This window comes from Stegostoma tigrinum, unplaced genomic scaffold (genome assembly GCF_030684315.1).
Source record: "Stegostoma tigrinum isolate sSteTig4 unplaced genomic scaffold, sSteTig4.hap1 scaffold_124, whole genome shotgun sequence".
Classification (NCBI taxonomy): Eukaryota; Metazoa; Chordata; class Chondrichthyes; order Orectolobiformes; family Stegostomatidae; genus Stegostoma; species Stegostoma tigrinum.
Genome location: NW_026728073.1, coordinates 611,411 through 639,268, shown reverse-complemented (window position 1 = coordinate 639,268; position 27,858 = coordinate 611,411). Strand labels below are relative to the sequence as shown.

Sequence of the window (27,858 nt, the reverse complement as noted above, 5' to 3'; positions counted from 1 at the left end):
AGGGTCTGTCTACCAGTCCTAACTATTTCTTCATGAGGACCATAAATCTTTTTGAATCCTTATATTTCCTTGTCGACCTTGTCAGCATTTCATGATAAAGTACATATAAATGCTTAAAACAAGTCAAAATCCTGGAATTCCCTCCCTAATGTCATCGCGAGAGTAGCTATATCACATGGCATGCAGCGGGTTAAGAAAGCAACTCACCACCACTTTCTCAAGGGCAACTCAAGACAGGCAGTGATGTCCATATCGCAAAAGTGAATAAAAATTGTATATTGAAATAAAGATACACAATAGTAAGTCTCACCTCAGGTGAGGAAACTACTGGAAGCAATTCTGTGGGACAGAATCAATCCACACTTGGAAAGGCAGGGCAGTCACGGTTTTATTGAGGGGAGGCCATGTCTGAATAACTTGATTGCATTTTTTGAAGAAGTAACCAGGTGTGTACAAGAGGGGATTACATTTGACATAATCTACTTGGACTTCAGCAAGGCTTTTGTCAATGTCCCACATGGGAGACTAATAGTGAATAGCCCAAGGGATCTGACGAAATTTGGCTACTCGGATCCAGAATTGGTCGAATGTCAAAGCACAGAGGTTGATGATTGCTTGGTGTTTTGGTGATTGGAATTCTGTGTTCAGCGCAGGGATCAATGTTGGACTTATTGCTGTTTGTGTTATTTATAAACGATTTAGATATCTACATAGCAAGGCGGATCAGTTAGTTTGCAGATGGTGCAAAAATTGGTGGAGTAGTCATTCATGAGGAGGTTAGCTTTAGATTACAGGAGAATATAGATAGGCTAATCAGCAGCAAATGGAATTCAATCTGGATACACGTGAGAGAATGCACTTCAGCAGGACAAATAAGGAATAGGAATATATGATGAAAGGTGGAAGCACTGAGGATCCCAGGGATTTTGATATACATGTACACCAGTCCCTTAAGGTATCAGGTCGGGTAGATAAAGTAATGAAGAAGGCATAAGGGACACTTACCTTTACTAACTAAGGCATTGAGTTTAAGAGTAGGGTGGTTATGCTGGAACTATGCAAAACATTGTTTAGGACACAGCTAGCGTAATGGGCACAGGTAATGAGAGGCATAGATAGAGTCGATAGCCAGAGACTATTTCCCAGGGCAGAAATGGCTAGCACGAGGGGTCATAGTTTTAAGCTGGTTGGTGGAAAGTATAGAGGGGATGTCAGAGGCAGGTTCTTTACGCAGAGAGTTGTGAGAGCATGGAATGCGTTGCCAGCAGCAGTTGTGGAAGCAAGGTCATTGGGGTCATTTAAGAGACTGCTGGACATGCATATGGTCACAGAAATTTGAGGGTGCATCCATGAGGATCAATGGTCGGCACAACATTGTGGGCTGAAGGGCCTGTTCTGTGCTGTACTGTTCTATGTTCTATGTTCTAGGTCTGGAATCCACGGTGAAGGGTTGGTGGGGATGTCACTGCACTGGAGAAGGTGCAGGGGAGATTTATCAGGTGCTGTCCAAGGTGAAGAGTTTTTGAAATGAAGGAAGAATGAACAGTCTAAAGTTGTTTTCCATACAACAGAACAGATGAAGGGAGAATATGATTGAAATGTATAAAATTATGAGAGGCATAAACAGAAAGAAACTTTTCGCTTTGGTGCAGGGATCAATGACTGGTCACGTAGATTTAAGGTAAGGGGCAAGAGATTCAGAAGGGATGAGAGGAAAAATGTTTTTACCAAGAGGGTGTAGGAATCTGGAACTCACTGCCAGTAAGGGTGGCTGAGGCAGAAACCCTCGTAAGATTTACGAAATAAAAGGGGATACTTGCTATGCCAAGGCATACAAGGCAAATGGTACAAATGCCGTAAAATGGAATTAGAATAGTTAGGTGGCTGTTTTTCACAGGCACAGTGCCAAAGGTTCCTTTCCTGAGCTAGAGGCCTCTATGAGACAATAACCAATTCATAAGCATAATAGGTAGTTCATAATATCAATAACTTTGGTTAAAGATATTGGCTGAGAAATTCAAATTCGATTGCCTAACATGACCATTTCTGGGAAATAGCTCAGAATGACTCCCAAAGTGAGCAGTGAATAAAGAAAAGGATTTAATCTAATTACCATTAGATACTGTTTCAACAAATCTCCTGTGCTGTGTTAAAAACCTGCCTGCCCTGCCCAAAATCCAGAAGCCTGCCTGCCTGGGTCGACCCATTGTCTCAGCCTGTTCCTGCCCCACCGAACTCATCTACACCTATCTGGACTCCATTTTCTCCCCCTTGGTCCAGGAACTCCCCACCTACGTCCGTGACACCACCCACGCCCTCCACCTCCTCCAGAACTTCCAATCCCCTGGCCCCCAACACCTCATTTTCACCATGGACGTCCAGTCCTACACACCTGTATTCCGCATGCAGATGGCCTCAAAACCCTCCACTTCTTCCTGTCCCGCAGGCCTGACCAGTCCCCCTCCACCGACAGCCTCATCCGCCTAGCCAAACTCGTCCCCACCCTCAACAACTTCTCTTTCGATTCCTCCGACTTCGTACAGACAAAGGAGGTGGCCATGGGTACCCGCATGGGCTCAAGCTATGCCTGCCTCTTTGTAGGTGACATGGAACAGTCCCTCGTCCGCACCTACACAGGCCCCAAACCCCACCTCTTCCTCTGTTACATTGATGATTGTATCGGCGCCGCCACTTGCTCCCCAGAGCAGCTCGAACAGTTCATCCACTTCACCAACACCTTCCACCCCAACCTCAAGTTCACCTGGGCCATCTCCAACACATCCCTCACCTTGCTGGACCTCTCAGTCTCCATCTCAGGTAACCAGCTAGAAACTGATGTCCATTTCAAGCCCACCGACTCCCACAGCTCCCTAGAATACACCTCCTCCCACCCACCCTCCTGCAAAAATTCTATCCCCTATTCCCAATTCCTCCACCTCTGCCGCATCTGCTCCCAGGATGAGGCATTCCACTCCCGCACACCCCAGATGTGCACGTTCTTCAAGGACCGCAACGTTCCCCCCGCAGTTGTCGAGAACGCCCTTGACCGCGTCGCCTGCATTTCCTGCAACACGTCCCTCACACCCCGCCCCCGCCACAAGAGGATCCCCCTCGTTCTCACACACCACCCCACCAACCTCCGGATACAACGCAGCATCCTCCGACACTTCCGCCATCTACAATCCGACCCCACCACCCAAGACATTTTTCCATCCCCACCCTGGTCTGCCTTCTGGAGAGACCACTCTCTCCGTGACTCCCTTGTCCGCTCCACAGTCCCTCCAACCCCACCACACCCGGCACCTTCCCCTGCAACCGCACGAAGTGCTACACTTGCCCCCATACCTCCTCCCTCACCCCCATCCCAGGCCCCAAGATGACCTTCCATATTTAGCAGATGTTCACCTGCACATCTGCCGATGTGGTATACTGTATCCATTGTACCCGGTGTGGCTTCCTCTACATTGGGGAACCAAGCGGAGGCTTGGGGACCGCTTTGCAGAACACCTCCGCTCGGTTCGCAATAAACAACTGCACCTCCCATTCGCAAACCATTTCCACTCCCCCTCCCATTCTTTAGATGACATGTCCATCATGGGCCTCCTGCAGTGCCACAATGATGCCACCTGAAGGTTGCAGGAACAGCAACTCATATTCCGCTTGGGAACCCTGCTGCCCAATGGTATCAATGTGGACTTCGCAAGCTTCAAAATCTCCCCTTCTCCCAATGCATCCCAAAACCAGCCCAGTTCTTCCCCTCTCCACAGTGCATCCCAAAACCAGCCCAACTTGTCTCCGCTTCCCTAACCCGTTCTTCCTCTCACCCATCCCTTCCTCCCACATCAAGCAGCACCTCCATTTCCGACCTACTCCCTCATCCCGCCTTCTCGACCTCTCCGTCTTCTCTGAACTGACCTACCCCCTCCCTACCTCCCCACCTATACTCTCCTCTCCACCTATCATCTTTTCTCTCCATCTTCAGTCCGCCTCCCCCTCTCTCCCTATTTATTTCAGAACCCTCACCCCATCCCCCTCTCTGATGAAGGGTCTGGGCCCGAAACGTCAGCTTTTGTGCTCCTGAGATGCTGCTTGGCCTGCTCTGCTCATCCAGCTTCACACTTTGTTATCTTGAATTATCCATGTAATGGATTATAAAGTAATTTGAATGAAAGATAGAGCATAACCCAGGAATATGGGTATAAATTACATAGTTGAGATTATGTTACGAATACTGAGATTTATAAAGCTTTCCCTGGACAAAGAATTCACTGAGCGTGTTGGTCACAAATCTGTAAATATTTTTAAGCCACTCAACTCAGAATCACACTGTGTGCTGAACTAAATCTTTTCACATTTTTGACACACGCAATGCAATTCATCAAAAGATATTGCTTTCAGCAGAAACACACATGGCTGTAAAAATTGCTCAGCTCTTCATAAAAGTCAGTCAACTCACTATATCTCCTTGAACATAATGAAAACTTGACTGAAATCATCTGTATTACACAAGAGCTAATTAGAAGCCGAACTCTGGCAGCTCCTGTTCATATGACAGCACCACACAATTAATAAAACAGCTCCACAAAGTGTTCACTGTCAAAAGACCGAGATTAGTACTGAATGGCCCGGGTAACTGGAGGTCGAGTCCAGAATTTTAACTCATTGTACGAGTCAAGGTTGCGCTTGGTTATATAAATTAATGTTATGATTGGAACAGCGTAGTTTCTCTAACTGTGTGTGACTGAAATTAATCAGAGCTAACATTTCAGGTCCAGTGACTGTTCCTCAGAACTGGGCCCGAAACTGGGCAATAACCGGCTCATTGTTGCTCATTTTGGGATCCATCAGGGCCAACGTAGCTTCTAACTTTCATACAATTTTGGTCCAAACACAGACAAAAGAATGGTTTTCCAAGGCTGACAGAAAAGTAACTCACCTTGACATCAAGAAGCCTTCCGAAAACTGAAGTCCATGGGAATCAGGTGGGAAATGGTCTTGAAGATATAGACAGCAAAAGGCAGGATGGTTGTGGTTGCTGGAGATCAATCAGCTCAGTACCAGGTCATCGCTGCAAAGTTCCTCAGTCTGACCAGCTTCAGCTGCTTTATCAATGAACGTAACTCCTTCACAAAGTCAGAAGTGGGTATAGGCACTGATTACTGCAGCCCATGTCCATATGCAGCAAGGCCTGGGCAAAGTTCAGGCTAGGGCTGACAAGTGGTAAGAATTATGCATTACAAAAAAATGTCAGGCAATGACAATCTCCAGTAAGGGAGAATCTAAATCTCTTTACTTGACAAAAACTTGACAAAGTTGCTAGAAAAGATCAACAGGCCTGACAGCATCTGTGAAGAGAAATTGGAATTAACATCTCAGGTCCGGTGACCCTTCCTGAGATATATATTCGAAAGTGCTGAATTTAGAGGCCAACAGAGACAAAGCAAGGTAGCTCTTTCAGGAGCCAGTACAGACAGGCTGGGACAAATGGCCACCTTCTATACTGTCAAATTCTATGATTCCTCAGTTCAGAAATATTAGAATTTGATTGTGATGCAGGATAATGGAGGCGAAGTTGATCACCAAAAAAAAATTGCTGGTGGCAATTTCATTTGCAGTTCTGAAAGATAAATACTTGCAATTCCAAGAAATAAATCACAGAAGACACGGACTTACCTACTACAATGGAATATGTCAACGTGACAACTGATAAATGTAACAGCTCTTCTCCCTCCCAGCAATTTACACCTTTTTGATGATTTCTGTAATAATCAGCAGTTTCTACATAACTTGCTCAAAGACTCCAAAATAATACTTGCTTTAATCTAAATTCTACAAGCTAGTATTTGGAGCAAAAAAATACAAATATTTATAAACAATACTGTCACGTGCTGTCGGTAGCTGCGCACTGTTAAAGGTCAGGCCATTAGGTAATTTCGTTACCATATAAACTCGCTCCTGATTTTATAGATAACACAATCTCTTCAAGGCAAGCCTGACCAAATATTATTAAATGGTCCTGCTAATATTGCAGCTTCATGATTGTTTATTTTGAAGATTACTGAACTGATACAATGGGTCAGAATAAATTTCTACTCAGGCAATTGTAAAAATTCACTTTTTCACAGGAACTGAGAATATCTTGGCAATAGGGAGAATAACATGTTCATTCTAATTTTCTCTTTCTCAGGCTCCTGGGCCTGTTTCTTTCTATTTCAGGCAATATGCAATTGGAGGGAATTCATTAAGGGATTGGTTCACGATCTCAACACCAAATGGCATCAAAGGGTGGCATTTAGAACAAGAATACAGGTAGTGTTTTGTGTTTTGCAACGATGTTGCCAATAGGATTTTAACAGAAGAGCATGCTTGGATGCCATCACAAAATATACATACATAGTTCTTACTTTAAGCAAACAATTTATACCTGAAGCTGTTTCCAAAGTTCTCACCTTCTGCTTCATATTATCGAGTTGGCAGGAATCCTAGAACTAATGAGGCACTTCAACCTGGGGACAGCTATATTGTCAATTGACACCAGAGTCATAGAATCATACAGCAACGGAGTAGAACTGTACCTGCATCTACCAATTCCTCTGGCAGTTCATTCCACAAGCGAACTACCCTCTGTGTAAAAAAGTTGCCCTTCAGGTCACGTTTAAATCTTTCTCCATTTATTTTAAAAATGTGTGCTCTAGTTTTGAACTCCCCTACCCTAGAGAAAAGACCTTTGCTATTCATCTTATCGGTACCCCTCATGATTTTATAAACCTGTATAATGTCACCCATCAACCTCCTAAAGCTCTAGTGACAAAGGTCACAGCCTATCCAGCGTATCATTACAGCTCAAATTCTCCAGTCCCAACAACATCCTGCTATGTTTCCCGAACCCTCTCCAATTTAATCACATCCTTCCTATAGCAAGGCAATCGGAACAATACTCAAAAAGTGACCACCTACCAACTCCGAGAACTCAATGGTCTGATCAATGAAGGCAAGCGTGTTAAATGCCTTCTTAACCACCTCGTCCAACTTGCAAAGGATTATGTAACATCAATCCTTTGGTCTCTCAGTTTTACAACTCCATCCACAGTTCTATTAACTGCAAAAGTCCTGCCCTTATTTGGTTTACCAAAATGCAATACCTCGCATTTATCCAAATTAAACTCCATCTGTCACCCCTCAGCCCAATGGCCAATTGTTCAAGATCCCACTATAATTTTAGACACCTCCTAAATGCTCATCCAAACTGATCATTTAATTTCAGCAACATTCAAAAAATTATGAAAGAATATTGTCATCTATCAAGTTGCCTTTTTAACAAAGTTGTGAAGTGAGGGCCTTGAGAGTAGTTGGAGGTTTGGAAGGTGCCAAGGATTTTTGGTGAATTTCTGCTGTGCATCTTTTAGACAATGCATGCTGCTGCTACTGAGCATCAATGGTTGGAGAAAGTGGGTGTTTGTGGATGTGATGCCAATCAAATGGACTTTTTTGTCCTGGATGGCATCAAGCTTCTTGAGTGTTGTTTGAGCTGCATCCATCCAGACAAGTGGGAAGCATCCCATCACACTCCTGACTTGTGCCGTGTACAAGGTGGACAGGCTTTCATAAGTTAGGTGGCGAGTTACTTGCCGCAGTATTCCTAGCCTCTGACCTGCTCTTGTAGCCACTATGTTTACGTGGCGAGTTCAGCTGCATTTCCAGTCAATGGTAACCCTAAGGATGGTGAGACAGGGGGATTCCATGACACCACTGAATGTCATGGGCTGGAGATTCGGTTGTCTCTTATTGGAGATGGTCACGGCCTGGGGTTTGTGTGGTATGAATGTTACTTGTAGCTTCTCCGGCCAAGCCATTTGTACATTTGGGATGTTAGATTCTTAGCTCGGGAGAACGGTTGTTTCATGTTTGAAATGTATACTCAGCAGTAGACGAATCTGTAGCTACCTTTGCTTCCTTGATAAATTGTTGTTTTCCAATTTGCTTTTTCCACTAGGCACTGTCTTCCAACATGATGAGAGACAACGGGAGAGAAAGCGTTCCAGCTCTTGTCATGAATGAATCTTTTTTCTCTTTTTCTGCTCTCTTCTCAATAACAGCTGTTGAAATATAGTTTAGTGGGAATTTCAGAGTTAAGCTGCACTATCTTTCCAAGCTGGCTGACTGGCAGTTGAGCTCTCCATTCAGAATGTGTAAAAGTACCAGATATGTGTGAACTACAACAGGAAACGTGAGTTTCTTGATGCTGATTCAGTTGCCTGTTTCAATGACTACAGATGAAATCATGATTTAAATGCAGATTAATTTATTCATTCATTCCACATAGGTTGCCCGAAGCTTGCTGCAGTCCATAGTCAGAAGACAACAGCCATCATTTTAGGTCCATGCTTTTGTCGTTTTGAAAGAAACTTCAGTCCATGCAAGTTTCCGCTATAACAATCAGATAATGGAAATTGAAACAAAATAGTCCATACTTAGACCTATCTGACAGGTTTCCAACTCTAGATCCACACAGCTCCACGGGTCGGGAATTCCACAGGATATCAACTCACAATTTTAGTCATACATGTGGTTTCTGACAATCTGGAGACTGCAAGTTTCTTTGCATTAATTCAGCTCACAGGGCTCATTAGTTCCTCCTCAACCATTTCCCTCAAAGTCACAATGCACACTTGAAACACTTTAAAAGAGGCAGCAATAAATGTTATTTTTTTCTACATCTTTTTGCACTGTCATTCACACTTTCAGTACTGCAGCACTTCTTCCATTTGACAGTTTGTCATTACAAAGTTACTAAGGCTCTCACCCTGACTTTCAACTGACTAAAAGTTAAGACGCCTGAGAAAAGTAATACAGTGAAGTGCTTATTGCAATTATGCTAATGCAGCTCATTAAAATTATTTCTTCCAAATATGATCTGCAACAAATTGTAAGGATGAGACTCGAGGCTGGGTGTAGATGAATGCTTTTGATAGACTGCTTCAATCTTGTCACTATTATAACTCAATCTCACTATTATAACCAGAGATAATGGGAACTGCAGATGCTGGAGAATCCAAGATAACAAAGTGTGAGGCTGGATGAACACAGCAGGCCCAGCAGCGTCTCAGGAGCACAAAAGCTGATGTTTCAGGCCGAGACCCTTCATCAGAGAGAGGGACGGGGAGAGGGTTCTGAAATGAATAGGGACAGAGGCGGAGGCGGAGGCGGACCGAAGATGGATAGAGGAGAAGATAGGTGGAGAGGAGAGTAGAGGTGGGGCAGGTAGAGAGGGCATAGGTCAGTCCGGGGAGGACGGACAGATCATGGAGACGGGATGAGGTCGGTAGGTGGGAAATGGAGGAGTGGCTTGAGGTGGGAGGAGGGGATAGATGGGAGGAAGAACAGGTTAGGGAGGCGGGGACGAGCTAGGCTGGTTTTGAGATGCAGTGGGGGGAGGGGACGAACTGGGCTGGTTTTGGGATGCAGTGGGAGGACGGGAGATTAGAAGCTTGTGAAATCCACATTGATACCATTGGGCTGCAGGGTTCCCAAGCGGAATATGAGTTGCTGTTCCTGCAACCTTCGGGTGGCATCATTGTGGCACTGCAGGAGGCCCATGAGGGACATGTCATCTCAAGAATGGGAGGGGGAGTTAAAATGGTTCGCGACTGGGAGGTGCAGTTGTTTACTGAAAACCGAGCAGAGTGTTCTGCAAAGCGGTCCCCAAGCCTCCGCTTGGTTTCCCCAATTTAGAGGAAGCCACACCGTGTACAGTGGATACAGTGTACAAATTGGCAGATGTGCAGGTGAATATCTGCTTAATATGGAAAGTCATCTTGGGGCCTGGGACAGGGGTGAGGGAGGAGGTGTGGGGGCAAGTGTACCATTTCCAGCGGTTGCAGGGTAAGTTGCCGGGTGTGGTGGGGTTGAAGGGGAGAGTGTGGAGTGGACAAGGGAGTCTCGGAGAGAATGGTCTCTCCGGAAAGCAGACAGGGGTGGGGATGGAAAAATGTCTTGGGTGGTGGGGTTGGTTTGTAGATGGCGGAAGTGTCGGAGGATGATGCGTTGTATCCGAGGCTGGTGGGGTGGTATGTGAAGACGAGGGGGATTCTTTTAGGGCGGTGGTTGCAGGGGCGGGGTGTGAGGGATGTATTGTGGGAAATGCGGGAGACACGGTCAAGGGCGTTCTGGACCACTGCGGGAGGGAAGTTGCAGTCCTCGAAGAATGCGGACATCTTGGATGTGCGGGAGTGGAATGCCTTATCCTGGGAGCGATGTGGCGGAGGCGGAGGAATTGGGAATAGGGGATGGAATTTTTGCAGGAGGGTGGGTGGGAGGAGGTGTGTTCTCGGTAGCTGTGGGGGTCGGTGGGCTTGAAATGGACATCAGTTTCTTGCTGGTTGCCTGAGATGGAGACTGAGAGGTCCAGGAAGGAGAGGGATGTGTTGGAGATGGCCCAGGTGAACTTGAGGTTGGGGCGGAAGGTGTTGGTGAAGTGGATGAACTGTTCGAGCTCCTCTGGGGAGCAAGAGGCGGCGCCGATACAGTCATCCATGTAACAGAGGGCCTGTGCAGGTGCGCAAGAGGGATGTTCCATGTCACCTACAAAGAGGCAGGCATAGCTTTGGCCCATGCAGGTACCCATGGCCACCCCCTTTGTCTGTACGAAGTGGGAGGAATCGAAGGAGAAGTTGTTGAGGGTGAGGACGAGTTTAGCTAGGCGGAAGAGGGTGTCAGTGGAGGGGGACTGGTCGGGCCTGTGGGACAGGAACAAGCGGAGGGCCTTGAGGCCATCTGCATGAGGAATGCAGGTGTATAAGGACTGGACGTCCATGGCGACATCCACTATTATAACATTGTTATAAACAACATGGATACAAAGTTCCAAAGCTCTTGTCTTGACTAAATCAAGCTTTGTACAGCTTCATTTACTGTTCAGGTTTCATACACAATTCCTCTAAATCCTTTCACCATCTATATATCGTAATATATATCGTGGCAAATAATTAGTCGCGTGTTATGAAAGTAAAGAGTCAAAATTCATAGTCTCCATGTGCAAGACTCCACAACACAAATAACCCACAATTCTACAATCTGTGAAATATCAGTTGGAATGCAAGCTGATTAAAAAAGCTCAAAGGCAACAGAAATGAGAATTAATGCTATTGGTGAAACTCCAAAGGTTAACATATCACACTGCATGCATCTTTGTATACATGGGAAGGTAATAAATGAGATTTGATTTGACATATTACCGTCACATGTAGACAGACACAGTGAAAAGTATTGTTTTACATGCTAACCAAACTGGGCTGATACGGCATCAGGAAAGCCAGTGCCAGACATGAGACTGCTGAGTGAGAGGCTTTATTTCAGGGGATAACGTTTGGTGTAGGAACCAGAGGAATGGACCTGCACGAGTAACGGACATGGTCAATGTGAGGTCAGGTCGAATGACATATAACGATCAAGTAGATGCAACAGCCCTGAACGAGAATGTCACCAAGACCATACGAATGCTGCAAACTCGCAAACAGTGCAGGGGCACAACGTGCCCAGCTCCTCGACAGCCTTTCCAATAGTTCGAGAACATGTGTGTTCGACTTCTCCGTCAAGCATCGAAGATACCTCGGAATCGGAGATGGTCACTGCCTTGACGCCTTTTCCACTTGCAGAATAAAACTGATTTCTCGCGAGATACTCTCGGCGCAAGAGGCAGGCTACTGCACATTACACTCTGCCCGTATCCGAGGCAGGATTAGAGGAACCTGACCCGATGCTAGAACATCCAGAAACCACAAAAGAAAAAGAACCAGCCTGTGTCCTTGAACTCAGAAGGGGAGGAATATATTGAATGTAACGAGGTCAGCCAGATGGACAGCACAGAGTGAGTTTCCTGAATGGGGCTTAATCTAGTCCAGTCAGGAAGCCCTGGCTGATTGATAAGAACTGGAGTGTCAGGGCTCTCCATTTGTAAATAAAAGGTGACTTGGTGACAGGATACCAGCTCTGTGGAGTTATTTCAGGTCCCTCTTAAAAACAAAATTTTTGATCCCTTCCACTGAGACAAATTAAAAATTCTGAGTGAAAACCAAGAGGACTGCGGATGCTGTAAATCAGAAACAAAAGCAGAAGTTGCTGGAAAAGCTCAGCAGGCCTGGCAGCATATGTGAAGGAAAATCAGAGTTACCATTTCAGTGACCTTTCCTTAGTTCTGAACAAGTACATTTGTCAAATGAATGCTGCAAACTCGCAAACAGTGTGGAAGCATGACATGCCCAGCTCCTCGACAGCCTTTCTGATAATTTTGAGCATCTTGCTAAATCTCCTCTACACTCTCTCTAAAGCTTCCACATTTCTCCTATAATGAGGCGACAAAAGCTGAACATAAAAATACAAGTGTGGAGTAACCAGAGTTTCAGAGAGCTGCAGCATAACCTAATGGCTCTTAAAATCAATTCTCCTGTCAATGAAAGCCAACACACCATATGTCTTCTTAAAAACCCTCTCACCTTGGGTAGCAACTTGGTGGGAGCTTTGGATATGGACCCCAAGATCCCTCTGTTCCTCCATACTTCCATTAACCCTGTAATCTACATTCAATTTGAACTTACAAAATAAATCACTTCACACTTTTCTGGTTTGAATTCCATCTGCCAGTTCTTTGCCCAGCTCTGCATCTTGTTGCAACCTACAACAGCCCTCCACACTATCCACAACTCCAACAACCCTTGTGTCATTGGCAAACTTACTGACCCACCCTCCCACTTCCTCTTCCAAATCGTTTATAAAGATTACAATCAGCAGGCGTCCCAGAACAGATTCGTGCAGAACACCACGAGTCACCGAGCTCCAAGCTGAATACTTTCCATCTACTACCAACCTGTCTTCTATCGGGCAGCCAGCTATGTATCCAGACAGGCAAATTTCCCTGAATCTCATGCCTCCTTACTTTCTGAATGAGCCTACCATGTTGAAGCTTATCAAATGTCTTGCTAAACTCCATAGACATCACATCCATGGTCTACCTTCATCGATGTATTTTGTCACATCCTCAAAGAATTCGCTTGTGAGGCCTGACTTACCCCTCTGAAAGCCATGCTATTTCTAATCAAACTGTGCTTTTCCAAATAATCATAAATACAATACTATTCATATTGGGATGTACCCACATCACATGGGCTGCAGTGACTTACTCTCACCTTCTCAAAGGCAATTAGAAATGGACAATGGGCACACTCCATGAATGATTTAAAGGAAAAAAAAACTCCAACATGTCTGTCATTTTTGTTCCACTGACACAGTCATCCTCTTCTTTCCACCCTCTACCCAGTTAGAAATTTTAGGTTGAAGCTCCAAACCAGGACTTGAGCACAAAATGATGGCAATGTTGAGGGAATGCTGCAATGCTGATGTACCTACTCTTGGCATTCTTTCTGAAGCCTGAATTCAATGCAAGTCTGCAATAAAAAAGTTAGCCAGAACGTGTCCATTAAACCATTCTCAATTGCCATTTGGTTCACTAATGCCCGATACAGAAGGAAACCTGGCCTAGGATACATGTGATTCCAGTCTTCGCATTCATAAAATCACAGAATCATATGGTACAGAACAAACCCTTCAGTCTAGGCCAGGCATCATAGTTTACGCTTAACTGCCTTCTAAGCAATTTGGCATGAGCAATAAACAGTCACCTAGCCAGCAACACAAGGCCCATTTAGAAAAAGTACTGATAATATTGGCTTCCAAGAGTTACTGACATCCACACCATCAAGAAGCTGAAATAACATAAATAGTGATGCAAAAATTGACTCAGCGGCACCTAACTAAGCTCCCTGACAATGAGCAGAGACTCAGAATCTCCAAGCTGGTAACCTCAATGTCATTACTGATCAAAGCAAAGGATGCAGAGGTACATGCTGTTAATCTTAGTTGTGTGTCACTGGTCAAGTTCAAAAAGGGGGCCACAATGATGATTAAGAGCGTCTAAGTTGGCGGTTGGTTGGCTGACTGTCATAAGCCAAGCTCATTATGTGCTGAAGATACAGAATGACTTGATTTAAAATAAATTAATTTTTAAAAATTGTTTTTCCTCATTATAAGTATAGAATAGTTTTAATAGCCCTGAAGGGAACATTATAAAGATTGACTTTAGGCTTTATGTTTGTTTTGCTCCTGTCCTACAGGGGTTATGCGTGTAATTTTCATCAAAAACTGCTGCTCTAGGCCGACCCAGATTGAAATTCTAGCAGGTTGATAGTGGCTTGACCACTCGACCATAAATATAGCATAAAGACCCATTCATTCCTTGGCAGTTTTATTAACTGCAATACTGTTTGTTATTAGAAAGGCTGTCAAAACTCATCCGAAAGAATCATTCAAAGGAAACAGCTGAGAATACAATACTGCAAAGATAATTTTCTCTTCAAGTTGTCAAATCATTTTATTTTTAAGGGTAACTGGTGGACAACTATCGTGGACGAAGAAGAGACACAAAATGCTACAGGTGGGGGTGGAGTAGTGATATCATCAGACTATTAATCCAGACCCACAAGCTAATGTCATTTGGACTTGGCTTCAAATCTCACTATGACAGATGATACAGCATATTTTCTCTCTCCTACTGTCCCCTTAACTCCTCAATACCTTGTACCTAAACATTTGAAATTAATTCCCTTTATACAATTACAGGAATAAAAATAATTTACATTATAGATATTCAAATATCAAACTTCTAATTAGATATATGTCACAACCAACTCATACCTGACCTGACCAGAATTACAAAACTTTCAATCAATGTTTAAAACAAAACCAGTACGATGACAATAGATCAGAGCTTCAAAATACAAACAGGCCTCTTTTCACTTCTCATTTCAAAATTACTTTATTTTGAAAGAAAAATAGGACTGCTACAGAAAGTATAAACTGCAAATCTCACTGAAAAAATTCTACAAGAAGCCAATGTAATGCTGTACCTGTAAAGAATCAGGGAAATTTCAAAAAGGGACAGACCTCCTAAAAAGACAGACCGAGCGGCTGACTGCATCTCTCTCAGCAGACAGCCACCTTTTTCAGGCATATCTATGTTACCCTCCAGAAATGTATGAAAGAGAGCTTAAAAATTGAATGCAACAATAAGCCTGTCACTGTCAGCAGAAAATGTCCTCGTGTCTGGCCCAGAGTGCTGAGGGACACAGCTTTGATAATAGCGATTTTTAACAGCCCTATCCTACCAGAAAAAAACATAGAATCACCCCTTCTTCCTCCACATGCTGTCAGAGAGTTCAAAAGTAATCACCACAAAGGAATTTTGATCACAAAATCAATATCAAAACTGTCAGCTCAACTATCAAGGTCAACGCGACTGGCCACATCCAATCACAGCTGCTACATCTTTGTACTTGCTCTTCACAAATAATTCAGAGGCTCATCTGCATTTTGCTTTTACTTTTATCAGTTGCACTCATCGCTTACTTTTGTACCTGTGTGTTGTGTTACTACTTCTTCTTGTATCTGGAGTCATACAGTTGCACGGCACTGAAACACACTTTGGTCCAACTTGGGTCATGCCTCCGGATATCCAAAATTAATCCAGTCCCACTTGCCAGCACTTGGTCCATATCCCTCTAAACCCTTCCCGTTCATGCACCCATCCAGATGCCTTTTAAATGCAATTGTACAAGCCACGACCACTTCGTCTGGAAGTTCATTCCACACACACACCATCCTCTGATTGGAAAGGTTGCCCCCCTTAGGTCCCTTTTAAATCTTTCCCTTCTCACCCTAAACCTGTACCCTCAAGTTTTGGACTCCCTACCCAGGGAATAAAGACCTTGGCTATTCACTCTATCCTTACCCTTCACGATTTTATAAATCTCGATAAAATCATGCCTCAACCTCCGACACTGCAAGGAAATTAGTCCCGCCTATTCAGTTGTTCTGTATTGCTCAAACCCTGCAACCCTGGTAACATCTTGGTAAAGCATTTCTGTACCCTTGTAAGTTCAACAACATCCTTCCTATAGCAGGGAGATCAGAATTGCACACTGTATTCCAAAAGTGGCCGAACCAATGTTCTGTACAGCCACAACGTGACATCCCAATTCCTATACTCAATACACTGACCGATAAAGGCAGGTGCACAAAACACCTTCTTCACTACCCTGTCTACCTGTGACTCCAACTTCTAGGAACTATGAACCTGCACGCCAAGGTCTCTTTGTTCAGTAATACTCCCCAGTAATTTGATAAACTGCTCTTTATGTTAATTCAAGAAAGCCTGATTAAATTACCTCCACTTAAAACTTATATTCATTTGGCAAAAACCAAAGAGCTGCAGATGCTGAAAATCAGAAACAAAACCAGGAATTGCTGGCAAAACTCAGCAGGTCTGGCAGCATCTGTGGAGGGAAAGCAGAGTTAACACTCTGAACAAGGGTCACCAACCTGAAACATTAAGCCTGTTAGCGATCCACAGATGCTGCTAGACCTGCTGAGTTTTCCCAGCAATTTCTGATTCACGTTCATTTGGATTTGGGAGAAAGGTTTCCAAGGAAGAGATTCTTTCTGAATTAACCTTGGTGCAACCAACGGAGAGAACAGCTGAATAAACAAGGGGAATTGGTTTATCGTTCCTGACTTGGGAAATTAATGATTTGGCGAATCCCTGTCTGCAGCTGCAACAAATTAGGGAATGTCATTCAGAGGCTGTTGTAAAACTTATCACTTCTAAAGAGACGCATCATGCAATCGTCATGAACATTCTATTTAGGCAAAGTGCTTTTAAATTTATTTATAACATCATTTAGATCCCAGCTCCTGGGAAAATATATCCAACACCCAGAAATCCTCTGAACACTGAAGGAAGAATTAGGAAACAACTCTTTTCTCTGCCATGTAACCAAACAACAAATTTCATCATGAAAATCTTCCGCACTGCACTGATTTGCAACAAAAATGTATATTCTTCATGCACTATTTTTACTTCCACAAGACCATAAGACATCGGAGTGAAAGTGAGGCCATTGGGCCCACCGAGTCCACTCTGCCATTTAAGTCATGGCTGATGGGCATTTCAACTTCACTTCCCTGCACTCTCCCCGTAGCCCTTGATTCCTTATGAGATCAAGAATTTATCCATCTCTGGCTTGAAGGCATCTAATATCCCGGCCTCCACTGCACTCCGTGGCAATGCATTCCACAAGCCCACCACTCTCTGGCTGAAGAAATGTCATCTCATTTCCGTTTTAATTTTACCCCCTCTAATTTTAAGGCTGTGCCCACGGGTCCTACTCTCCCCTAACGGAAACAACTTCCCAGCGTCCACTCTTTCTAAGCCATACATTACCTTGTAAGTTTCTATTGGATCTCCCCTCAACCTTCTAAACTCTAATGAATACAATCCCAGGATCCTCAGCCATTAAACCTACCATTCCAGGGATCATCCGTGTGAATCTCCACTGGACACGCTCCAGGGTCAGTATGTCCTTCCTGAGGTGTGGGGCCCAAAATTGGACACAATATTCTAAGTGGGGCCTAACTGGAGCTTTATAAATTCTCAGAAGCACATCACTGCTTTTATATTCCAACCCTCTTGAGATGAACGACAACATCTTTCTTAATCACAGATTCTACCTGCAAGTTAACTTTTAGAGAATCCTGGACCAACACTCCCAGATCCCTTTGTACTTCGGCTTTATGAATTTTCTCACCGTTTAGAAAATAGTCCTATGCCTGTATTCTTTTTTCCAAAGTGCAAGACCTCGCATTTGCTCACGTTGAATTTCATCAGCCATTTCCTGGATCACTCTCCTAAACTGTCGAAATCTTTCTGCAGCCTCCCTGCCTGTCCACCTATCTTCGTATCATCGGCAAACTTCGCCAGAATGCCCCCAGCCCCTTCATCCAGATCATTAATACATAAGGTGAACAGATGTGGCCCCAACACTGTACCCTGCGGGACACCACTTGTCACCAGTTGCCATTCCGAAAAACAGCCTTTTATCCCAACTCTCTGCCTTCTGTCAGACAGCCAATCCCCAATCCAAGCCAGTAGCTCACCTCGAACACCATGGGCCCTCACCTCGCTCAGCGGCCTCCCGTGAAACACCTTATCAAAGGCCTTTTGGAAGTCTAGATAGATAACATCCACTGGGATTCCCTGGTCTAACATACTTGTTACCTCTTCAAAGAATTCTCACAGTTTGTCAGGCATGGCCCCCACTTCCTAAATCCATGCTGACTTGTTCTAATCTGACCCTGCACTTCCAGGAATTTAGAAATCTCGTCCTTAACAATGAATTCCATAATTTTACCAACTACTGAGGTTAGGCTAATTGGCCTGTAATTTTCCATCTTTTGCCTTGATCCTTTCTTAAACAAGGGGGTTACAACAGCAATTTTCCAATCATCTGGGACTTTCCCTGACTCCAGTGACTTTTGAAAGATCACATCCAAAGCCTCTGCTGTTTCCTCAGCCACGTCCCTCAGAACTCTAGGATGTAGCCCATCGGGGCCAGGAGATTTAGCAATTTTTAGACCCTTTAGGTTTTCTAGCACTTTCTCTTTTGAAATGCCTACCATACTCAACTTTGCCCCCTGACTCTCCCTAATTGTTGGCATACTACTCATGTCTTCCACTGTGAAGACTGACGCAAAGTACTTATTGAGTTCTTCAGCTATTCCCTTACCTCCCATTACTAGCCTTCCAGCATCAATTTGGAGTGGCCCACTGTCTACTTTTGCCTCTCGGTTGTTTCTGATGTCTTGAAAGAAACCTTTACTATCATTTCTAATATTACTAGCTAGTCGACCTTCATATTTGATCCTCTCCTTCCTTGTTGCTCTCTTTGTTATCCTCTGTTTGTTTTTGTAGCCTTCCCAATCTTCTGATTTCCCAGTGCTCTTGGCCACTTTATAGGCTGTCTCTTTTTCTTTGATACATTTCCTGGCTTCCTCTGTCAACCATGGCTGTCTAATCCCACCCCGGATAATCTTTCTTTTCTTTCTTTTCTTTGGGATGAACCTCTGTGCTATGTCCTCAATTACACCCAGAAACTCCTGCCATTGTTGGTCTACTGTCTTCCCCGCTAGGCTCTCCTTCCAGTCGATTTTTGTCAATTCCTCTCTCGTGCCCCTGTAATTACCTTTATTTAACTGTAACACCATTACATCTGATTTTGCCTTCTCTCTTTCAAACTGCAGATTAAACTCTACCATATTATGATCGCTGCCTCCTAAGTGTTCCCTTACTTTCAGATCTTTTATAAAGTCTGGCTCATTACATAACACTAAGTCCAGAATAGCCTGTTCCCTTGTGGGCTCCATCACAAGTTGTTCCAAAAAATCATTCTGCAATCATTCCATGAATTCCCTTTCTTTGGATCTATCGGCAACATTATTCGTCCAGTGCACCTGCATGTTGACGTCCCCCATGATCACTGTGACCTTGCCTTTCTGACATGCCCTATCTATTTCCAGGTGCATCTTGTGCCCCTGGTCCTGATCACTGTTGGGAGGTCTGTACATAACTCCCATTATACTTTTTTTTAGCCATTGTGGTACCTCAACTCCACCCACATAGACTCCACACCTTCTGACGCTATGCCATTCAGTGCCGTAGATTTAATTTCATTCTTGACTAACAAGGTAACCCCTTCCCCTCTGCCCACCTCCCTGTCTTTTCGATAAGTTGTGAATCCTTGGATGTTGAACTGCCAGTCCTGAACTCCCTGCAACCATGTCTCTAAGATGCCTACCACATCAGAATCATTCAAGAGGATTTGTGCTGTTAATTCATCTACTTTGTTGTGAATACCAACAGCATTTAGATAAAGTGCCTTCATGCTAACTTTCTTATCATTATTAGAGATATTGGAAATCGTAAGATGTCTTAAGCTATCTTTTCTTCTTGCTTTTGCAGAATTCAATAGGTTCCGCTCTGTACTGGGAAAAGAGTTAGTGAAGTGGGAACACATTAAATTATTGAAAAATTCAGCAAGTCTGGCAGCATCTGTGGAGTGAAAGCAAAGTTAACATTTTGGGTCCAGTGACCATTCTTCAGAATTTAGGAACACATGAAACTAACAAAGTGGATATGACCTTTTATTGCATTATTTCTTTGATTCAATTCTATTTACCTGGGTTTGCTAACTCTTCTACTCTTTCCTTATGCTGCAGCTCAGGTAACCTGTGTTATTCTATTGTGGCATTTACCGTGCTGCTAGACATTAATTTATAGGTATCTGCTAGAGAAGAAAGCTGTTTCCTTGTTGATATCAAGATCAACATCAAAACACCAAAAACACAAAACTCAAGAATGGGAAAGTTTTGACAAAATGACTGTCACTAGAAGAAATGTGACCTCACCAATGCGAAGCACAGCATAGCTCAACTGGAATGCAGAGGTCAATGCAAGTTACTGTCAACACTCTGCAAAATGACACCTTATTTCTAAATCTATTTTTCTGTTCAGGTTTCTTGAGTTCTTCAGAAGCTTTCCCCACTTCAAATGAACTAAATCTTGTAGAATTATGCTCCATAACTGCTCGTTAAAGACCATCACCATCAGAAACATGTCTTTGCCTCTTCCAGGGATGCCTAACCTGAAGAAGTTACCCCCCTCCCTCCGGACCAACCTCAGGGAATCTCTCTCCCACTGCAACTCTCTTGTCCCACCTATACTCTCCTCTCCACCTATCTTCTCCTCTATTTATCTTCGGTCTGCCTCCCCATCTCTCCCTATTTATTTCAGAACCCTCTCCCCATCCCCCTCTCTGATGAAGGGTCGAGGTCTGAAACGTCAGCTTTTGTGCTCCTGAGATGCTGCTTGGCCTGCTGTGTTCATCCAGCTCCACACTTTGTTACAGTGACAAAGCATTTAGTTTTAAGGAATATTGCATGTGAGCTGCAAGGCTGTTTAGTTATCATTAAAGCTGTGAGTGGACAGAACAAACTCAACTCAGGTTTTATGAAAAGACAATATGATATCAACTCCAGAATATTCAACTTAGTGATCAACTAAGCTTTTATCACTTCTGTCAGCATCAATCTACATTCAAACGCATTTGCTAACACTAAGTTCAACCTCATATTTACTACTGGCCTTCAGACACGACAAAACACACAGCAATACTTTATACTTTTGCTATCCAATAACTACGTTCAAAGTATTTCTCCTAACGGTTTTCAATGTCACTTTGAAAATAGACTAAAATTTTTAAACGCGGCACAATGATAATTTACCATGTCACAAAATATAAATATGCTTCCAATGCTTTTAAACTGGATTCAAACCACACACATAAATGGCTTTAAATTACATTTTGCTGCCAAGGTGAATTAATTTTCTCTGAAAAGAAACAATGACATTTTAAAACCTATACTAACATAATCTACTCATTAATTTGAATATTTAATCATTGCTTGATATGATACAGAACCAGTCAGTATTCTCCTGTATTCTACGACACACACCTCTCCCAAAATATGCACAGACTTATTATCAAACTGCAGCCAGTCAGTTTGTTGCCTTGCGCTTAAGGGCAATATTGCAAAAGAGGGAGTCCTTTTAGATCGAATCTTAACATATATAATGGAAGTTACATTTTCAGTTTGGATTTGGCTTCAGAAAAAGGCAAAACTGTAGTCTACAGACAGCCAATAGCTTTCATTGAAAACTAAACAAAAGTGAACGCTTCACTAAAATTAAATGACTACTTACTTGGTTAGAATATCAATCTACTTTAAAAACAACACTAAATTTAATAGTTGAAATTAATCTAGTTATAACGCTCAATTCATGAAACCAGAATCTAATTCACGCCGTGTGGTGGTGCTCCTGAGATGCTGCTTGGCCTGCTGTGTTCATCCAGCTCCACACTTTGTTATCCTGTAATTCACGCCAGCCTGGAGAATCGCTTTACACATTTTAAACTTTAAAACATGGCAAAACTATCAGGAAATGACCATCCTGCCTGTATTAGTCAGCATCGACCCATTACCAGTTTAACTGTCAGCAAGTCCAGACATCACCAGCTGAAAAGCCGCATACCAAATAAACTAAGCATCTATAATCTATAGTGATAATGGGAACTGCAGATGCTGGGGAATCCAAGATAATAAAATGTGACAAAAGCTCTCTGATGAAGGGTCTAGGCCTGAAACATCAGCTTTTGTGCTCCTGAGATGCTGCTGGGCCTGCTGTGTTCATCCAGCCTCACATTTTATTATCTATAATCTACATATCTCTGGGTACAGCAGAATAGAGAAAATGTGTGCTTAATTCAGTATTGCAAGATTGGGTACAAAGAGATCTCCACAACAGACCACACATAATTTTATCCATTGTTATATCTAGTCATTCGAAATAGCAGTGGCTGACAAGAACTCCAAATAGCTCTTTCAGCACCAGCTTTGAACAAATTATATAAAGATGCGACAGCCTCTGATAGGCTCACCTTACGCAGTTTCTGATAAGGTGGAGAGGAAATTGCCATCATTTTCAAACGCTGCAAAAACATTCCAACTTTCTGCAGAGATGTTCTCACTACAGCCATCATTGTGAGTTTGCCTGTCATATAAAAGCATCTTAAAATTTGCATTATAACTAAAGAGCAAAAATCATTTCCTTGTCGTCAATGGACTTGATTTGTTACATTTGAGCATGCTCACTCTGCATCTTCCACAGAAGCCTGAAGAAGCTGGAAACTTAATGTGCTCAGGGTGAGGTGAAAGGTTGCCACAGAATGGAATTAGCCAGTCACATCCAGTGCATCTGCCAAACGCCACCAAAAAATAAAGACTTACTTACTGCAGCAGCACAACCTTGTGAAACAGATTGTGTGTGTGTGAGAGAGAGAGAGAGAGAGAGGCAGGAGAAAGACATGGGGGAAAAATACAGACAGATATACACACACAAGACACAAAAACTTCATGCTTTGGGACCCAACTCAAGCTCTAAAAATAATCCAGTGTCAATTATTATTTCCTGGGTAGAAAAGGGCAGCAAATAGAAAGAGACAGAAAAGAACTATCCCCGATCAGGGATAGCATGGGGAACTTGTGCGTGGAGTCTGAGCGGATAGGGGAAGCCCTAAATGAGTTTTTTGCTTTGGTTTTCACAAAGGAAAGGGACCTTGTTGTGAATGAGAACTTTGAGGAGCAGGAAAACAGGCTTGAACAGATCAAGATTGAGGAAGTTGATGTGCTGGAAATTTTGGCAAACATTAAGATTGCTAAGTCCCCAGGGGCAGACCAGATGTATCCGAGGTTGCTCCGGCAAGTGAGAAAGGAGGTTGCTAAGCCGCTGACGAAGATCTTTGCTTCCTCATTCTCCACGGGAGACATACTGCAAGATTAGAGGGAGGCAAATGTTGTTCCTCTTTTCAAGAAAGGGAATAGGGAAATCCCTGGCAACTACAGACCAATCAGTCTTAAGTCTGTGGTCAGCAAGGTTTAGGAAAGAATTCTGAGGGATAGGATTGCTGACTATTTGGAAAAGCATAGCGTGATTAAAGGGAGTCAGCATGGCTTTGTGAGGGGCAGATCATGCCTTACAAATCTTATTGAGTTCTTTGAGGAAGTCACGAGGCAGGTTGACGAGGGTCGAGCAGTGGATGTGGTGTACATGGACTCCAGCAAGTCATTTGATAAGGTTCCCCACGGCAGGCTCATTCATAAAGTCAGGAGGTATGGGATACAGGGTGATTTGGCTGTCTGGATTCAGAATTGGTTGGCTGACAGGAGGCAGAATGGTTGTAGATGGTAAATATTCTGCCTGGAGGTCAGTGCTGAGTGGCATCCCACAGGGCACTGTTCTTGGGCCTCTGCTCTTTGTAGTTTTTATAAATGACTTGGATGAGGAGGTTGAGGCGTGGGTTAGTATGTTTGCTGATGACACAAAGGTTGGAGGTGTCGTTGATAGTATCGAGGGCTATTGCAGGCTTCAGCGAGACATTGACAGAATGCAGAGCTGGGCTGAGAAATGGCAGATGGAGTTCAACCCGGATAAATGCGAATTGATGCATTTTGGAAGGTTGAACTTAAATGCTGAATATAGGATTAAAGGCAGGATTCTCGGCAGTGTGGAAGAACAGCAGATCTTGGTGTTCAAGTGCGTAGCTCCTCTTAAAGTTGCCACCCAGGTGGATAAGGTTGTTAAGAAAGCATATGGTGTTTTGGCTTTCATTAACAGGGAGATCGAGTTTAAGAGCCGCGGGGTTATGCTGCAGCTCTACAAAACCCTGGTGAGACCACACTTGGAACATTGTGTCCAGTTCTGGTTGCCCGATTATAGGAAAGATGTGGAGGCTTTGGAGAGGGTGCAAAGGAGTTTTACCAGTATGCTGCCTGTACTGGAGGGCTTGTCTTAAGAGGAGAGGTTGACTGAGCTCGGACTTTTCTCTCTGGAGAGAAGGAGGAAGAGAGGTGACCTGATCGAGGTGTACAAGGTAATGAGAGGCATGGATAGAGTCGATAGCCAGAGACCTTTCCCCAGGGCAGGATTGACTGCCATGAGGGGTCATAGTTTTAAGGTGTGAGAAGGAAGGTATAGAGGAGACGTCAGAGGGAGGTTCTTCACCCAGAGAGTTGTGAGTGCATGGAATATTAATCTACAGTTCTGGATTACTAGTCCAGTGACACCAGCCTCTCCATCCACTCACTGTATGTAAAGACTACCACCGTGACTGTGCAATGTGTGTTCTGTGCACGGTGAAGAATTCAGGTAAACTTTTCTGACATCAATATTCTGGTAATGTCATGTTAAAAAGCTGGAGGGAATGAAATACACAAATTCGAACTTCATTACACATAGCACTTGATCAAATCCCGGGTTAAATTAAAATGGAAAACAAAGGGTCAGAGCTAGACAACGGTGAATTTTATTTTTAATCACCAATGTCCAAGAACTAAGTGATTTCTCATTTGGCCAAAACACAGAATCTCTGCAGTGTGGAAGCAGGCCCACTCAGTCCACATGGACGCTCCCAAGAGCATCCCACCCAGAACTTTCCCTACCCTATCCCTGTAACCCTGCATTTCCCATGGCTAACCCACCTAACCTGCAAATCCTTGGACTATGGGAGGAAACTGCAGCACCTGGAGGAAACCCATACAGACATGAGGAGAATGTGAAAACTCCACACAAACAATTGCTAAAGGGTGGAAGTGAACCCAAGTCCCTGGCACTATCAGGCAACAGTGCTAACCACTGAGCCATCCCGGCATGAACCAGTTTAATCAGTTGGCACTGTATCGAAACAAATTAGAATTTCAATGAGGCAAAGCATTTTTTAACCTGTTGGCATAACGTTGTATTCTTGAATGCGTGTCATCCTGAGTCAGTTGTGGAGAATGTGTAGAGCTGCAAATAAAATAATATTTGATTGATCTTTGCATATCTTTAACCAAAATATTGGCAATGATACTTTATTATTTTCCTGGGTTTAACAAATATAATTAATAAACTAGCGAAGTGGCATCAGTAAAATCCACTACAAAAGTACAAGTTCAGGAGGAACTTTGCTGGAACTAACTCGCCATCTCATTGTCATCGCAAACCACCATTATTGAAGTGTTGAGGCATTTTCTTTTTATCTAGTGGGGTATATGGAAAAAATTTGCAGCATGTTCGGTGGGTACGACACTTCGTCACGTCAGCTGTAACACTGCTCCTCAGGAAGAAATGCTGGGATTTTTCTTGTGGTCATCAGATGGAATTTGGATAAACAAAAATTTATTAGACAGTGGCTCAGTGGTTAGCACTGCGGCCTCACGGCACCAGGGACCCAGGTTCGATTCCAGCCTCGGGCGACTGTCTGTGTGGAGTTTGCACGTTCTCCCCGTGTCTGCGTGGGTTTCCTCCGGGTGCTCCGGTTTCCTCCCACAGTCCAAAGATGTGCAGGTTAAGTGGATTGGCCATGCTGAATTGCCCGTAGTGTTCAGGGATGTGTGGGTTATTGGGGGATGGGTCTGGGTGGGATGCTTCAAGAGGCAGTGCGGATTTGTTGGGCTGAAGGGCCTGTTTCCACACTGTATGGAATCTAATCTAGTAACCTCTGGAGCAGATTCAATTTGATCCTGGACATTCTGGTCCTGAATCAGCAGCATGACGAGTGTGCCACAAGATCTTCAAATACTGCATGCTGTTAGTACAGCAAATATTGAAGCAGTTGATTTGGATCAATTGATTAATGAATTGACTGGGCAGACAGAAAGGGGAGGAACAGGTGGGACTCATGCACAGAAGGGTAAGATGGGCCCTCTTATGGCAGAGCGGTAGTGTCCCTGTCCCTGGTCCAAAAGGCCCAGGTTCAAGTCCCACCTGCACCAGAGGTATGCAATAACATGTCTGGACAGGTTGATGAGGGAAAAATGGTTAAATTTTTTAAAAATGAGTTGTCAAGAAACACCATCCATAAAGAAATATTTCTTGACTTAAAATCCAAATGACGGGCATCATTAGTTTAGTAATTCAGAAGAGCAATGATTCACTTTTAAAATAGAGTCCGATTTTAGAACATAGAACATAGAACATAGAACAGTACAGCACAGAACAGGCCCTTCAGCCCACAATGTTGTGCCGACCATTGATCCTCATGTATGCACCCTCAAATTTCTGTGACCATATACATGTCCAGCAGTCTCTTAAATGACCCCAATGACCTTGCTTCCACAACTGCTGCCGGCAACGCATTCCATGCTCTCACAACTCTCTGCGTAAAGAACCTGCCTCTGACATCCCCTCTATACTTTCCACCAACCAGCTTAAAACTATGACCCCTCGTGCTAGCCATTTCTGCCCTGGGAAATAGTCTCTGGCTATCAACTCTATCTATGCCTCTCATTATCTTGTATACCTCAATTAGGTCCCCTCTCCTCCTCCTTTTCTCCAATGAAAAGAGACCGAGCTCAGTCAACCTCTCTTCATAAGATAAGCCCTCCAGTCCAGGCAGCATCCTGGTAAACCTCCTCTGAACCCTCTCCAAAGCATCCACATCTTTCCTATAATAGGGCGCCCAGAACTGGACGCAGTATTCCAAGTGCGGTCTAACCAAAGTTTTATAGAGCTGCAACAAGATCTCACGACTCTTAAACTCAATCCCCCTGTTAATGAAAGCCAAAACACCATATGCTTTCTTAACAACCCTGTCCACTTGGGTGGCCATTTTAAGGGATCTATGTATCTGCACACCAAGATCCCTCTGTTCCTCCACGCTGCCAAGAATCCTATCCTTAATCCTGTACTCAGCTTTCAAATTCGACCTTCCAAAATGCATCACCTCGCATTTATCCAGGTTGAACTCCATCTGCCACCTCTCAGCCCATCTCTGCATCCTGTCAATGTCCCGCTGCAGCCTACAACAGCCCTCTACACTGTCAACGACACCTCCGACCTTTGTGTCGTCTGCAAACTTGCTGACCCATCCTTCAATTCCCTCGTCCAAGTCATTAATAAAAATTACAAACAGTAGAGGCCCAAGGACAGAGCCCTGTGGAACTCCACTCACCACTGACTTCCAGGCAGAATCTTTTCCTTCTACTACCACTCGCTGTCTTCTGTTGGCCAGCCAATTCTGTATCCAAGCAGCTAAGTTCCCCTGTATCCCATTCCTCCTGACCTTCTGAATGAGCCTTCCATGGGGAACCTTATCAAATGCCTTACTGAAGTCCATATACACCACATCCACAGCTCGACCCTCATCAACCTTTCTAGTCACATCCTCAAAAAACTCGATAAGGTTTGTAAGGCATGACCTACCCCTCACAAAGCCGTGTTGACTGTATTTGATCAAGCCATGCTCTTCCAGATGGTCATAAATCTTATCCCTCAGAATCCTTTCTAACACCTTGCAGACGACAGACGTGAGACTTACC

The 27,858-nt window shown here is 43.8% G+C and overlaps 1 pseudogene; it reads right to left on the bottom strand.

Moving 5' to 3' along the window:
* LOC132207694 (utrophin-like) overlaps window positions 1-27,858 on the bottom strand; it is a 127,644-nt pseudogene that overhangs the window by 90,047 nt on the left and 9,739 nt on the right.